The sequence below is a fragment of the Physella acuta genome, unplaced genomic scaffold (genome assembly GCF_028476545.2).
Source record: "Physella acuta isolate Inbredline_101_S28 unplaced genomic scaffold, ASM2847654v3 ptg000062l, whole genome shotgun sequence".
NCBI classification, from domain to species: domain Eukaryota; kingdom Metazoa; phylum Mollusca; class Gastropoda; family Physidae; genus Physella; species Physella acuta.
In genome coordinates, this window is record NW_026731582.1 from 40066 (window position 1) to 55000 (window position 14935).

General features: G+C 36.7%; 1 pseudogene; it reads left to right on the forward strand.

Annotated features, from left to right (window-relative positions):
* The first annotated feature begins 348 nt into the window (after positions 1-348).
* The window catches only part of LOC131949559 (uncharacterized), a 21653-nt pseudogene continuing 7066 nt past the window's right edge, over positions 349-14935 (forward strand).

Sequence of the window (14935 nt, forward strand, 5' to 3'; positions counted from 1 at the left end):
ACAATCTATACTCTGTATTTTACGAGAAAGTAAAAATGGATTAGAAATATTGTCTATATCCCGAGTTGCCATCCCCCGTAGTGTTATATAACAATATTCGAGAAAGTTTAGGGGAGATCACTCCCAGTTTATTTATTACTACAGTAGATACTATCGACTATATCGGGCTATAATTAGATGAAACCAGCGTGAACTAAGTGACTAACACTATGTAGTGCAGAAGTGTGTCACTGCCGACCGTTACAAAAACGAAGAAATGGCAGACGCGAGCTAAATCTAGCAGACGACGGCTGCGTGTAGTCCTCTGCCCCCGCCGATCTACCTGCTCGCTGGCGCAGACGACAAAGTTCGATCCAAACACACAGTTTTAAAGGAACGATATTTTTTTTTACCTGTGTGAATTTAACTTCAGGATAGCACCGTTGAACGGATATATTGGAGTGTTAGTTCTAGCCTTGTATATAAGACTTAGTGTTGTCCTAACTTTACCTTAGAATGGACATTGACAGATGATTGTTTGCATTGATGGTCAGTCGTTGGGTTATGCTAGACCTAGTGTTGATTTGGAATGTTCGTATATAAGGTCATTGACTGTACGTTCAGGTAAGTTTAGGCTTACTCTATATTGTTTTATGATCTTTAGAGACACAGGTCTATCTTAGTTTTGTCCCCTAAATGCAATGTCTTTCGTTTTGGCTTGATTATCAGAAAGTATATTCTCGTTACCCAAACTATCTAAATCATAGGTATCTAGTTCTAACCTATAATCAGGAATTGTTTTTAATTATTTTAATACTAACACCAGTATTTAATAGATCTGCAATGATGGATGCATCATAACTGTCTCCAGATTTAATAAAGTAATGTAATCTTCTAAAAAAAAAGGTTTTACTGATTTAAAAATATTGACTAACCTACTTGCTAAATATCACCGCAAACCATAACCCAAGACGTTATCGTACTATCCTAATAATAACTACGACCTTAACAATAATGCTAATATTACAATATTCGATGCAAACCGTAACAAGGCATGTTCGATATTTATGATTGTAACCCTCTCACCTATCCTAATATTACAATATATGGTGGTGACACACCTACTTTAAGAAATACCCACTTTAGATGAATTTTTTTTTATACTCTAACCTACCCTTGATACTGTGTTACTATGAATAGCCCAACATCCCTCAATATTTAAGTTAACATTGTTGATGTTCTGTTGAGTGTGTAAGCAATACCTAATCAGTTCCTTTAGTTTGAAAGTTAAACGTACCAAGCTGGAACAATCAAGAATGTACGTGATTAGGGTAATCGAAAACTACCAATTAATTAGCACCTTGCTATCAAATATTCATAGACCATTTTTCAAGCCCACGAAACATCAATAAAAATCAATTTGTATCTCGTTTTCACAATGGATTTAAAAAAGAAATCGATGTCTTATGTAAACATTGCTATCATCAAGGTCTGGTAGCCTAGGGAACATCTGGTTGAATATAAAAGTCTTACACATGAGCAAGTACATCCCCTCCCCACTTCACACCGTCATTCCCCAAATGATGCAGTATGACATTGCCCACCTTCCCCAGTCAGTCTACTGCTAACGCACCCTAATAGAGATAGATTTATAGTTAGGGATGATTTAAGGATAAGTTATATAATGGTGTATATCTATGTATGTAATTGTATATATATATATATATATATATATATATATATATATATATATATATATATATATATATATATATATATATATATATATATACGTATGTGTTTGTGTTTAGGTATGTGTCATGAGGGAGTGTCATTGTGTGTATATCTGATTATTTTATAATTGTATTTTATTTATTACTTTATCCAGGCGATTGAAGATAGAAAGGGGGAGGGGGTGTTGTTTCTTACACTTACAGCAAACCTATATAAAAGAATATAATCTCTACTCGTGTTTCCAAACCTAACACAAAACACATAACTCTAGCCACATGTGTAATCTTCCACCATAAACTTAAACTTAAACTCTATATTTAGCGGACCAAAGATTGTATACCCTAAACAGGTTTGCTGTAGCAGTTTAGCCGTTTCCTAAAATAGACGCTAGATCAAAGTCGAACGAATATTTATAAAAGTATTGACCATTTTTTTTCTATAGCTGAAAAGGATGTGAACAAAACTAATACAAACAACGCACCTAAATGTAACAGTGGAGTTAAACTAAGGTTTACAGTAAGCACACATGCTTTGAATTGATTAGTAATCGATTTGTCGACATCTGTGTTGTTTGATAAAAATATGAATAGAAATTAAACCATGGATAAAGAATATTATATAAAAAATAGTATTTAAAAAAAACGAACCTAAATGTCAACTTAAACTATTGCTAAAACAGCATCATAATGGGCTGGTTATACAATTGCATTATGTATGCATGGGTTCATGCGTTACGCTGCATTAATTTAAATTATGTTAATACCTTAATACGTGGATTTATTTTTATGTACGATTGTTGTGACAACACGTGTATGTAATGCGTGCACTGAGCAAAAAATGCATTCCATCAATGTATTTGTTAGATATATCAATACCATTTTATGTAAACGTGTAAATACATTAATTAAAGCGTGTTTGTGAGTATATGCGTGCGAGTGTGTGTGTGTGTGTGAGTGAATGTGAGTGAATGTGAGTGAAAATGAGTGAATATAATATGTGAGTGAATGTTAGTGAAGTGAGCGAACGTGAGCGAATATGAGCGAACGTGAGTGAATGTGAGTGACTATGAGTGAATGTGAATGAATGCTAGCATGTGCCTTTAAAATTATACATCAACCTAACTTTCCTTCACTGTAACGTAATTCCTGAAATACAATATTCAGGCTGTGGTTAGGATAGTTTAATGCAATCAATATAACCGATGTATTGATTGATCAACCTGCACCAATCGATAATAGAACGAGGTTTTCCCATCTCTAGCGACTAGAGAATCTGACACAGATTGGTGTGTTTTGCTTTTGTACCGAAAAGTGTATTCGTTTGCTATCTGGGGTATATGGACATGTTCTCTCTTACATGTATCTGCTATCTGAGGTATGTTGACATGATGTCTGCTACATTTGTCTGCTATGTGGGGCGTGTGGACGTGCTTTTGAGAGGCACCATTGTAGGTTGTTAAGTTGTTATGTTGAACCTACGCGACACTGTACTGACTTGTCTTTGTACCGACTTAAAATTTTAACGACGTGATAGTCTGTAGGCGTGGCGTTGTACTGACGTGACAATGTTCCTATGTGACAGTCTAATGACGTGACATTCTACCGACGTGATAGTCTGTAGGTGTGTCATTGTACTGACGTGATAATAATCCATCGTGACAATCTGAATTCGAAACTTTGTACTGACGTACTTTTTTATCCTTCGCGAACATTTTAATTATGGATATCTCCCCCTTTTAATGTGTCTACCACTATCTTCCACCCCTATGAAATCTATCAATGTGTAGCACCAACGAACGTCGTGAAATGAACACATTTAGACTACCACAACCTTAAAACCTGTTCTACTAGCCTGGACTGCATTCTTTCCTCGGGTCGTCGTTTTTTTTTTACCATAGAACTTTCGTCTGAAAACCTTTTTAATTTAAGAGCGTGTGTGACATTGTTTGTGTGCTTTTTGTGACAATATTTTTAGCGACTTGATGTAGGATTTGAAAGATCAAGATAACTTCTTTAAAATAAATCTATATATACTATTAAACAGCGTAGCTCATGCCTAAAATTGCTATATGTAGCTCCAGATTTTAGTGCAATAATTGATGTTTAACTTCTTAACATTGCGGTTGTCATTATATATATATATATATATATATATATATATATATATATATATATATATATATATATATATATATATATATGCCTGCATGTGTATGAATGTGTATCTGTTTATGTGCGCTTATACAAACATAGTCAATGCAGCTGCCACCATTAGCCTCACTAATCCCTAATGATCCTAGTACTGAAAGCCTATGTTGTAACCGTGGAGTTGAAAAGATAAGGATCATAAAGATCGATTTGTTTATTTAAGCCTATAGAAGATCTTCTTTAAACTACACAACAGCCGATATTTTTTATGCACATCTTTCGATATTTTAAAATTTAAATCTTACTCATTGTGTTTGAGTTTATTTTAGAATGCAGTCATTTTTATTTGTTCATATTATTTATCTACAATCTACATTATAAGTAACAGTGGCGTAGCCAGGATCGTCTCAAGGGGGGGGGGGGGAGGGTTCCAATTTTTACCCGGGGACAAACTTTCGATTTGCAACCCCCCCCCCCCCCCCTCAAACTTTCGATTTGCACCCCACCCCACCACCCTTAATCTTTCGATTTGCCACCCCCCCCTCAAACTTTTGATTTGCACCCTCCTCATACTTTATATATATATATATATATATATATATATATATATATATATATATATATATATATATATATATATATATATATATATATATATACCGAGGGGTCTATGGGGGGTTATGACCCCCCTAACCCCCCTGCCTACGCCACTGATAAGTAAGTTTAAGAACGAAGTCTAATAAATGTATTAAGCTCGATCTAAAATTATAATACATAGAAAATCAAGTCTCTACATAAAATATCTAAAATAAAGTTTAATGTGCATATCAGTTAATAAAAACAGAAGGTGCTCTAGCTTTGTTTAGGCTTATATAAAAATGTCTGGAAAAATGCTTAGTGCTATTTACTACAGTATAATGTAACCTAGTTAACTTTAAAGTATGCCAGTTGACCTCTTGATTTAATAGTACTGGTCTAAAATTGGTACCTAAATCAAATACAGTCAATTGAAGGCGGGTGAAGAGATTAACTCAACTTCAGCTCCAATAATGACGTCAGATTTTATTTTTATACTTTGTTTAACTATTTTTTTACTTCGTGTAATATGAAAGGTACTGTCTGTTATCAAATACTTCCGAACCAAATAGTTTTCTTTTGGTATTCCCACAATATTATCTTAGTTGTCAACAACAGATTGGGAGCTACCGATAAGAGAGCGAATAATTTAAATGTTATGTAAAGGTGCTCCACCCTTGTCGATTCAAGCAAAAGTTGATCTCATCGAAGACGGTACGTGACGTGTTCTAGTCTCATAAACTTGCCTGTGCTGGTATGAGTTCATCAGCAATAGCAAAATCCCAGCAGTAATCTGCGACATACTTTAAAAAATGTTGGTTCGTATAAGAAAATGTGAACACTTCGTCGACTAAAAAATCTTGACAGTTTGTTTTTTAACAAGAGATTGAATTAGTTCAATTAGCTATTGTGAGCCATGTAATTCTAGTTATTTATGTATGTGTGCTATTATACAAAAGCAAAAATTTATCAATCATTATCTTCTCCCGTTCGGGCCAAAGATACAAGGGGCAGATGAAGTAGAATCTGTTTTTATTACCTCGGCATATAAAGGAGTAGTGTGGTCAACACTAAACCCAGCCGCCTTTGTTGCCGCGACATGAATCAGGTACCCATTAGAGCTGGGTGGACTCAGGGACGTACTACAGACTTGGAAACCAGGTTTCAAACTCAAGGCCTTTGAGTTAGCAGTCGTAAGCTCCATCCAACCAAGCCGACCCAAACATCATATCAGTGTTGTAATCATAAGCATTCTGTAATTATCACACAATATATATATATATATATATATATATATATATATATATATATATATATATATATATATATATATATATATATATATATATATATATATATATATATATATATATATATACGCATTAGTGTGTATAACTATGGGTAGTAAATGTTTATGAAAGAAGCTGAAGATAAACGATAAACGGCTGGTATCTATTGATGTGTGACGGCCATATCATCCACTATGACACCACATGAGGTTATTATACACCTACCACATGTGGTTAATGTACACTTAACCGCCCCAGATTGTAGGGAGATCCACAGACGACAAAATGTCGTCTTTGTGTTCCATATAAGGAGTTCCGTCCCGCCCACTGTGTAATCGAGTATTGGGTTTGTGTCGATACTTCTATGAAACACATTCCGACACGGTTAGCTTGTGACGTCAACGCGAAGATAGTTCCGCATGAGTGGGTTACTGTCATCATAATTCAAGCGTTAACTCTGTTAGACATTCCATATGAGTTTTTTTGGAAGGATTAAAGTTCTTCTTTAATATACATGTCAATGCTGTATTTTTTTCTTTTTTATCATTATCATTTCCCGTTCGTGCCCAAGACACATAGGGCAAATGAAGTAGAATTCATCTGCTTCAGAGACCTCGGCATATGAAGAGAATAGTGTGGTCAGCACTATGCCCAGCTGCCTTTGTTACCCTAACGTGAGTTAGGTACCCTTCAGAGCTGGGTAGACTCTGGGACGTTCCATTGATTTGAACCCGGATTCGAACGGATATATATATATATATATATATATATATATATATATATATATATATATATATATATATATATATATATATATATATATATGTATATATATATATATATATATATATTACATTTAACCTTTTTCATAATTCATTGTGCGAAAAAAATCAGGCTTACATTGTATAAGTTTACAAAGTTTGTTTCGTTTATATGAAGTGTGTTTAACTAATACTGGGTGTGGAGTCTCTATGACGTCATGAGGTGGGTGAAAACGTTTTAGTCATATCGGAGGCTTTCCCAGGTCACATTCCAGGCGGCCTGATCTATGGGACAGGTAACAGGACACGTGAACACAGGTAAAACTACAGGTGAAACACAGACGTTGCAGCTATAGGGAATAAACACGGAAAGGTAGCGGTACGGTTTGAGTGACAGTTAAATCACAGACAGGCAGAAATACATTTGACACGGATACGTTGTGATTGTTGAGACAGAAATAGACATTTCATTCACACTTTCTGTGTTTTCACATTGGGAATGGTGTTTGTGAGACATTTGTGGTCAAGGTAGATCTCGTGGATATATGTTGGACGATAGGTGTGTTCATATTTAGTACTGGGCTCGATTGGATTTGGAATTAGATGTGTGTAGGTGTATCTGGCAGCGATTCAGTGCTGGGAAAAACCGAACAGTGAGTATGAATAGATCATTTTATATTGTAAGGATTGTGTAGCGTAGTTGGGGCTATATAGAAGAAGCGTTATTATGTAAGTGACCCTCCGTCCAAGACCCCCCCCCCCAACCCAGCAAGAGGCGTTGCGACCCATTACGTTGCCCCTTTTCGGCCACCGTCCTGGGCGGCCACCCTCGCCAAGCTACGCCTCTGACACCCACCCACCACCTTGCCCAGTGTCCAATTCGCCCTCACCAGCTATTGTGATTAATAAAACAAGAACTGTGTAGCATAAAGACATCCACATATTGTATGTGATGTTACAGTTTTTGTATTAATCATATGTGAGCGGATTGTTTCTGTATAACATCATAAGCAAAAAACTGTGTGTGTTTACAATGTGTACATACAGTTATTATTTTATTACTTTATTATAATTCGATGGGTTTTTTTTCATGTATTACATAAGCATGAATACATATGAAGCTAATTGAATAAAGGCTTATTGTTTAAATATTACATCAACTAATATAAAATTTTCATACACAACATCCAGCCCATCCTACTGAGTAACCCTAGTGTTTGTTCAATGAAAGCTATCGATTACTGCACACATTGGTGATTGATGAGAGGCTTTATTGATTTCATTAACAAAACTTGTTACAAGAGCTACCGTTTTTTTTTGTGTGGTTGCTATGGATACCTTTATCATGTTGTTTTGTCCTTTGGATTTATCAGCAGTGTGTAGAGAGAGGGGGTCTGATACATGAGCATCATATGGCTGTTCTCAACTTAGTGCCCTGGCTTTGTGCTTGGATTTCCATAGCCCAATCATCCAATCGTCTATCCACTATGAAGCTATATATATATATATATATATATATATATATATATATATATATATATATATATATTTAACTTGTAAGCTTAAAGTAGCACCACAGACAAAGCGTCAAACATATTTATAACCGCTGTTAACTACATTATACGTGAAGAAGTATGTACTATGCTAATATAACTTAATATAACTCGGCGTGGTCGAGTCGGTAAAGCTCATGGCTGCTAAACCCAAAAGTCTCGAGTTGGAACCCTTGGGCTGAGGCTCGTTAGCTGGGGACAGCAACACTCAAACAACTGCTGCCTTGTAGTTTGTTCTTGGTTGGACAAAAAGAAAAGCAGGCTGACATTGGATTCAATGGCCTCAATGGCGCATAACCAGTTGACACGTATCCTTATTTGTGCTGTAGGGTTTCCCTTCAAACACTAAAATAAAGAAAGAAGAAGAAGATGAATATAACTTAAAGAATTAATGTTCTTTCTTCCAATAGGTAAAATAAGAAACTAAAACATAATCTACAACATGAAGTAAAAGATAGCCTACTCATACGAAAGTTATAAGGCTTTAAAAATACGTAATGATCATTTGCTAACTTAGAAATTACATCGTTTGATTTTTATCCGGGATAAGAGTTGTTGTTTTTTCCGAACACCCCAATCAAAATTAAACTTACAGAATAGATCTGAACTGTAAAGAATGGGTGTATATATCATTTTATATAGTGGGTGTCGTATAGAATCAATATAAGAATTGAGGAAATTTTACCCACTAATGCAGTGACTACATGGAGTTTTAAACATTGATACAGTTGTGCTTGCTAGGCAGGTTATTGTAGACCGACTCCCAGATCAATAATCGTAATAGTTGTATAGACCTATGATAAGTCTGAATGGCAACGTACATAGATCAAAGTGTGCTTTTTAATGTGTTGGGTTCGTGACGAGATTTCCGGTTTCGCTTTGTAAATTATGACAGTTTTATTTCTTTTTCATTCATTGCCGCTCCCTAAAGAATGAAAAATGTAAACACTTTGCCAAGGCTCTTTTTTATAGCTTTTTCACTTTATAAAGCCCTGCTTTTTGACACTCCCTCCCCCTCCCTCCATCTTCTGCCGGCTAATATTGTTCCCTTTTTAAGTCTTCTTTAGAATTTCTCTTTCTGTGTTGATTCGGCTATCTACGGTGATGTTTCATAGATAAACCTTGTGGTTCCGAAAATATTTCTTTCTAGTCTTCAGGCCTACATCGTAACAATTTACATTCAACAATTTACGGCTCATGTTTGAATACGCTCTTTCTAGAACTCTGTTCATTTTTTGGTGATTGGGTTACTTTAAGTCCTTAACGCAATCACATTATTTACATTATGTATTCTCGTGCGTATTTAGGCACTTAACGAAAATAAAATAACGTATCTGGACGACAAATTAACATGTCCCTATCCCCGCTCCACTAAAAAGTTAATTTACAATGAAACACAGATTTGGTTTCTACTTTTTCTGATCTATCAACTTACACTTCTTTATTTAAAAAGATAAATTGTGTCACTTTATATAACTATAAATTGTTTCTATTTATTTAACGTAATATAACGTAATAAATGGTGTTACTTTGTATAATCCGTAAGTTGTTCCCTTTATATAGATTGAGCCCCTTTATTCATGAGCCCCTTTTGATTGAGTCCCTTAACGATAGATTGTGTCCCTTTTGCCTAATTATAGTTGAGTTCCTTCAACTACCGATTTTCCCTTATTTATTAAATTGCAAATAATATCTAGAATGTTTAACTCTAGAATTTGAGCCTCTATGAACTGTATATTTTTTTTTATTTCACTGCAGATTGCGTTCCTCTTTTTATCTACAGGTGCCGTATCTATATTTAAGTACACATTGTTTCCTCATTTTTTATCTGAAGATTTCGTCCCTGTATTTGACTATAGATTGTGTCCCTTACTACTTGAAAAAAATGCAATTCACGAACACGTGCTATTAACCAAGCCTGACCTTGTCAGATCTATCCCCTGTTTAAATTGACACAAAACCTCTCGCAGAACTCAGGTATGTCATTCACCTGTAGTAAGTAATTTTATTCTGTTGACTTGCGGGCACAAAGCGATGAAAAGAGGCCAAGGGAGAGAAGCTGGCATGAACAAGGGGAGGTAACCTTTGACGTAAACTTCCCAGCGTCACGGTCCTACATTGCCCTCTATGTATTCAAGCGTAAAATGGAAGAGACTTATTATCTGGCACGGAGTTTTAAACCAAATACAAATATAAGTAGCCTACTTAAGTTAGCAAGAAAAGGCTTGCAGAATTAGGGATGTTCCGATTTGCCATGTTGAATGTTTTAGCCAGAGTTTCTTCCAGGCATCTCTTCGGGGGGGGGGGGGCGAAAAAATTCTACCGCCCCACGAACGAAATGAAATTTATATAATTTATATAAAAAATATATACTTTTAACAGTGTCCACCCCCCCCCCCGAAGAAAGTCTACCGCCCCCCCCCCCGAAAATTTCAAGAGCCCCCCCCCCCCCCCCCCCCCCGGAGAAAAAAGTGGAAGAAACACTGGTTTTAGCTGACCGCGTGTTATACATCTTTGTGTTAGTGTGCGCGCCTGTGTGTATGTGTCTCTCTCTGTCCCTCATTCTCTGTGGGTTTGTGTAAACACTCTAGCTGCACCGTAAATGTATATAAAAACTAGGAGTGCCATCCATTTATTGTATTTGGTGAAGATTTAAAGAAGGTGATCACGTAAAAACCAGCAAATAAAAAAGCTTGCCCAACCTGTTAAATACGTGCTGAAGGCTATTTAAAAACTAGAGCCTAATTCGGAGAAAAATTGGCATTGTTAAACTTCTTCAGATTAACACATGCAAATGACACATGCAAATTACACATGCAAATTACACATGCAAATTACACATGCAAATTACACATGCAAATTACACATGCAAATTACATTCATGCAAATTACACATGCCAATTACACATGCCAATTACACGTATTAATTACACATGCAAATTACACATGCTAATTACAGTGTACTATTAAGATCTAGCCTGCCAGGCCTTGCAGAGGCGTAGCGACCGATTCTGGCGCCCGGGGCGGAATATACATTTTTGCGCCCCTCCCTCCCATTCTATTTATAGTTATTCCTGTCTTTGAAAAAGCGCCCCCCTCCCCAAAGTAAATACATTGGAAAGGTTTGTGGAGCTTCTTACCAGTAACTGTCCCATTAGATTTTCTATTTCGGTGCCACAAAATTGATATAGAAAACAGTTAAATCAGTAACGCCTTAAAGTCGTTTATTTTCGTAACTTTGACTGTATATAATTTAATACTACAGCTTAAAATGAGCTTTTCAATTAATTTTTCTACCCCTTTTGGCGCCCCCTTGGGGTCGGCGCCCGGGGCGGCCGCCCCACCCGCCCTCCCCTAGCTACGCTACTGAGGCCTTGCAAAACTTATATGTAAAAGACCGTATGTTTATTTATTAAGCTTCATATGCTGTCCGGATTTGGGGGATATATTAAATTGTTATGTCTAAATGGACATAATGACGTTTGAGAAAATGTATACAACCCTTAACCTAACCCTGACCACAACCACCACAAACAAACGCAAACACAAATACAAACAACACAAACATAAAGTTGTTTAATGAACTACAATTATATAGCCCGGTGAATCTGAAATAAAGGGTGTTGATTTGTTTCTTTAGACCAGGGGTCTCCAAACTTTTCAGTCCGAGGGCCGCATTAACTATCAAATTTCAGTTCGGGGGCCAGTTTCTTCCAGGCACGTCTTTGATTTTTCTGCGCAAAGTTCCTCAACCATCACCAACAAACGATTTTTCCTTTGACAAAAAGATCACCGCGGGCCGGATGAGAGCACTTCGCGGCCCGCGGACCGTAGTTTGGAGACCCCTGCTTTAGACTGAAACTCTAAGGCAGGGGTTCCCAACCCTGTGCCCGCGGGCGCCATGGCGCCCGCTGAACGATTCGTATGTGCCCGCCTCTCACTATTCGACAGAGACAGAATTTTTTTCATAAACATTTTTTAAAATATGATTTATTTTTGTACATGTGTTACAGTTTTAATTTTTTTTTTGGCTGCCTAGGTTTATTAAATATGTTCGATACTTGTCACAACTTGTCTAGCGGCGAGCCAGACTGCTCTATTTAAGTTTTGTAAATACATTTCTCTGTGTGTATTCAATTTGAAAAAAATGCCAAATAATTTTATTATTTTGAAACCTTTTTGTTTATTATTTATTAATACATTATGACTATAAGAAAATAAGAATTTAAATTATGGGAAAATGACAAGTTATGGAAGGAGTTTGTCGATTTAAAATAGGTGGTGCCCGCCACCCTACCGATATTTTAGAATGTGTTTTACCCGTCGGATTTTTTAAAATTCTTGCAGTAATACTTTTAGAATATAATACTTTCTACTTTTATTCTACTAATCCATGACGATTGAAGATTTGAAAACGTCCTTGTCATGTGAAATGTGTCGAGATTATTTCGCAAAAAGAATGTGTGTATGAAGAAATAAAAGAAGTCTTATGTGATGGTATTTACTTTTGTTGAGTCATTTACCTTACATTTTTACATTAGTTTACTTAGGCTCAGATTTCTTGTTACAAAATTTAAACGTTATTCATACCACAAAAAAAGGAGACAAAAATACTGTTTTAAAAACATAACAGAGTAACCTAATTCGGCATAATTATATATTTATTACGCAAAAACGCGTGTAAAGTGTCAAGTACTGTCACATGTGTAGCTTGTTCATATTCTTTCAAAAGTTTCAACTATTTCATTGTGCAGAGTGGATGGAGTGTAAAATATACGGTCAGAAGTGTAGTTTGTTCATCTTCTTCCAAAAGTTTCAAACTGGCGTAGCGAGGTCGGGTGTCACCCGGTGTGGCACTGGTGTCAACCCCCCCCCCCCCCCCCCCAGAGGCTTAGCGAATCTTCCCGGGGACAAACTTTCAATTTTCGATTTTCACCCCCACCTCAAACTTTCGATTTGCACCCCCTTCGGACTTTCGATTTGCACCCCCCTCCCTCGAACTTTCCATGTGCACCCCCCTCAAATTTTTCTCTATATATTTTACTATTTTTTGCCTTAGTGCAGGGTTCGGCAACCTGCGGCTCGCGAGCCGCATGCGGCTCCTTGGAAATCAAGATGCGGCTCTCCAGTTCCTTGCACAAATATTACTAGTTAAATTATTTCGTTATCAAAACTCGCATCAAATATTATACTGTTAAGAAACAACTTTAAACCGGATAAAAACACTCAACAGTGAGAATAGGTGAAGTAGAGAGTACACGGACAGCTGACAGCAGCTTGGGCACTAGTCCAAGCTTCACAGCCCTGTTGTGGACAGCCCCGTGGCAACAATTCTATGCTTGCCACTGCCCAAGTGCCAACTTTTTTGAATATCGTTAAATGGATAATGTTATTTTATTCAGAATGCATTATTCTACTTGTTAGTATGCATTAGTTTCAACTAAGTGACGTAGTATTATTGTTCTTAGCTTCCTGCGGTCGAGTCGGATACTGGACGGTGGGGTACGGTTTACCCTGCGTTCAGTGGGGTGGAAGATAAGCCTGGTGAGAACCAAAGAACAGAAGCTACCGATACACTTTAATCAAACCTATACCCAAGCCAGTTAGCCGGAGTTTACCGTGTTGAGGCCTGCCTGGCTAATAAGAGACACCTTCTGAGCTGGTAATGACCGTAAACAGCTTCTGAAGTGGATAGGGAGAGTCCTATAGTTATATTATTTGATTACTAGTTTTATTACTCTGGCGAAACATGTGTATGTTTTTATATAAATAAATATTATTTCGTATTTAAATCTATTTATTTTAAATAGCAAATCAAATGTATTTACCTTATACTAATCAAAATCCAAATATTGAAGTAAAAATGTTAGTGGCTCGTTAAAAAATTGGAAACTTTTGAAATGTAACTTTTGGCTCTTCCATCTCAAAAGGTTGCCGACCCCTGCCTTAGTGTCACCCCCCTAAATGGTGTCACACGGTGCGGTCCGCACCCCCCCCCCCTTTCCCCCCCCCCCCCTCGCTACGCCTCTGGTTTCAAATATATCATTATGCTGAGTGAGTAGAGTATAAAATGTACGGTCACATATGACTGTGTAGTTTGTAAATTTTCTTTCAAAAGTTTCAACTATTTTATTATGCTGAGAGGGTAGGCTTCAAATCTACAGGCTCAAATGTAGTCTGTACATATTTCAAAAGTTTCAACTATTTCATTATGCTGAGAGGGTAGGGTTTAAAAATGCACGGTCACATGTTTTGTTTGTACATCTTCTTTCATGTAACGAGAAACAGACCCAAACCGGAAATTTCAAATTTAAATTAGCCTGACCTAATTCCCCGACCAACGCAACAAAAACGTTTAGGGAGTAAAGTCAACATTGCACACCGGTGCGACATTGTGGAGTGTACAAGCGACACTCCGACACTCCCGTGTGAGAAGCTCATAACGTTCCGAGTGATGTACCACTGCGCATGTCAACACGGGATACCGACAACATTCGCTCAGTACAAAAACAACAGATGGCAGACACCACGTGATGTGAAACAAACGTGCCCATTGGTCTTCCCTTCCGCCGTCGCCCTCGAGTCCCGTCTCGGTTAGTGGACACAAGGGGACATCATCCATGTTTTCAGCAAACATTCTGACGTCATTAATCCCTCAGAGTTATCTCTCGGTAAAAATGACCTCTTTTAAAGACATTCGCCCAAAATAACTGAGAGCCTCAAGCAAGTAGCATAGCAACAAACGAGATTATATCTAATGGACTGATTTATTTCTTTTCTATTCTGTGTGTGAATTCTACCTGCCGAAGGTAATAATGTTTATAACATATATATATATATATATATATATATATATATATATATATATATATATATATATATATATATATATATAT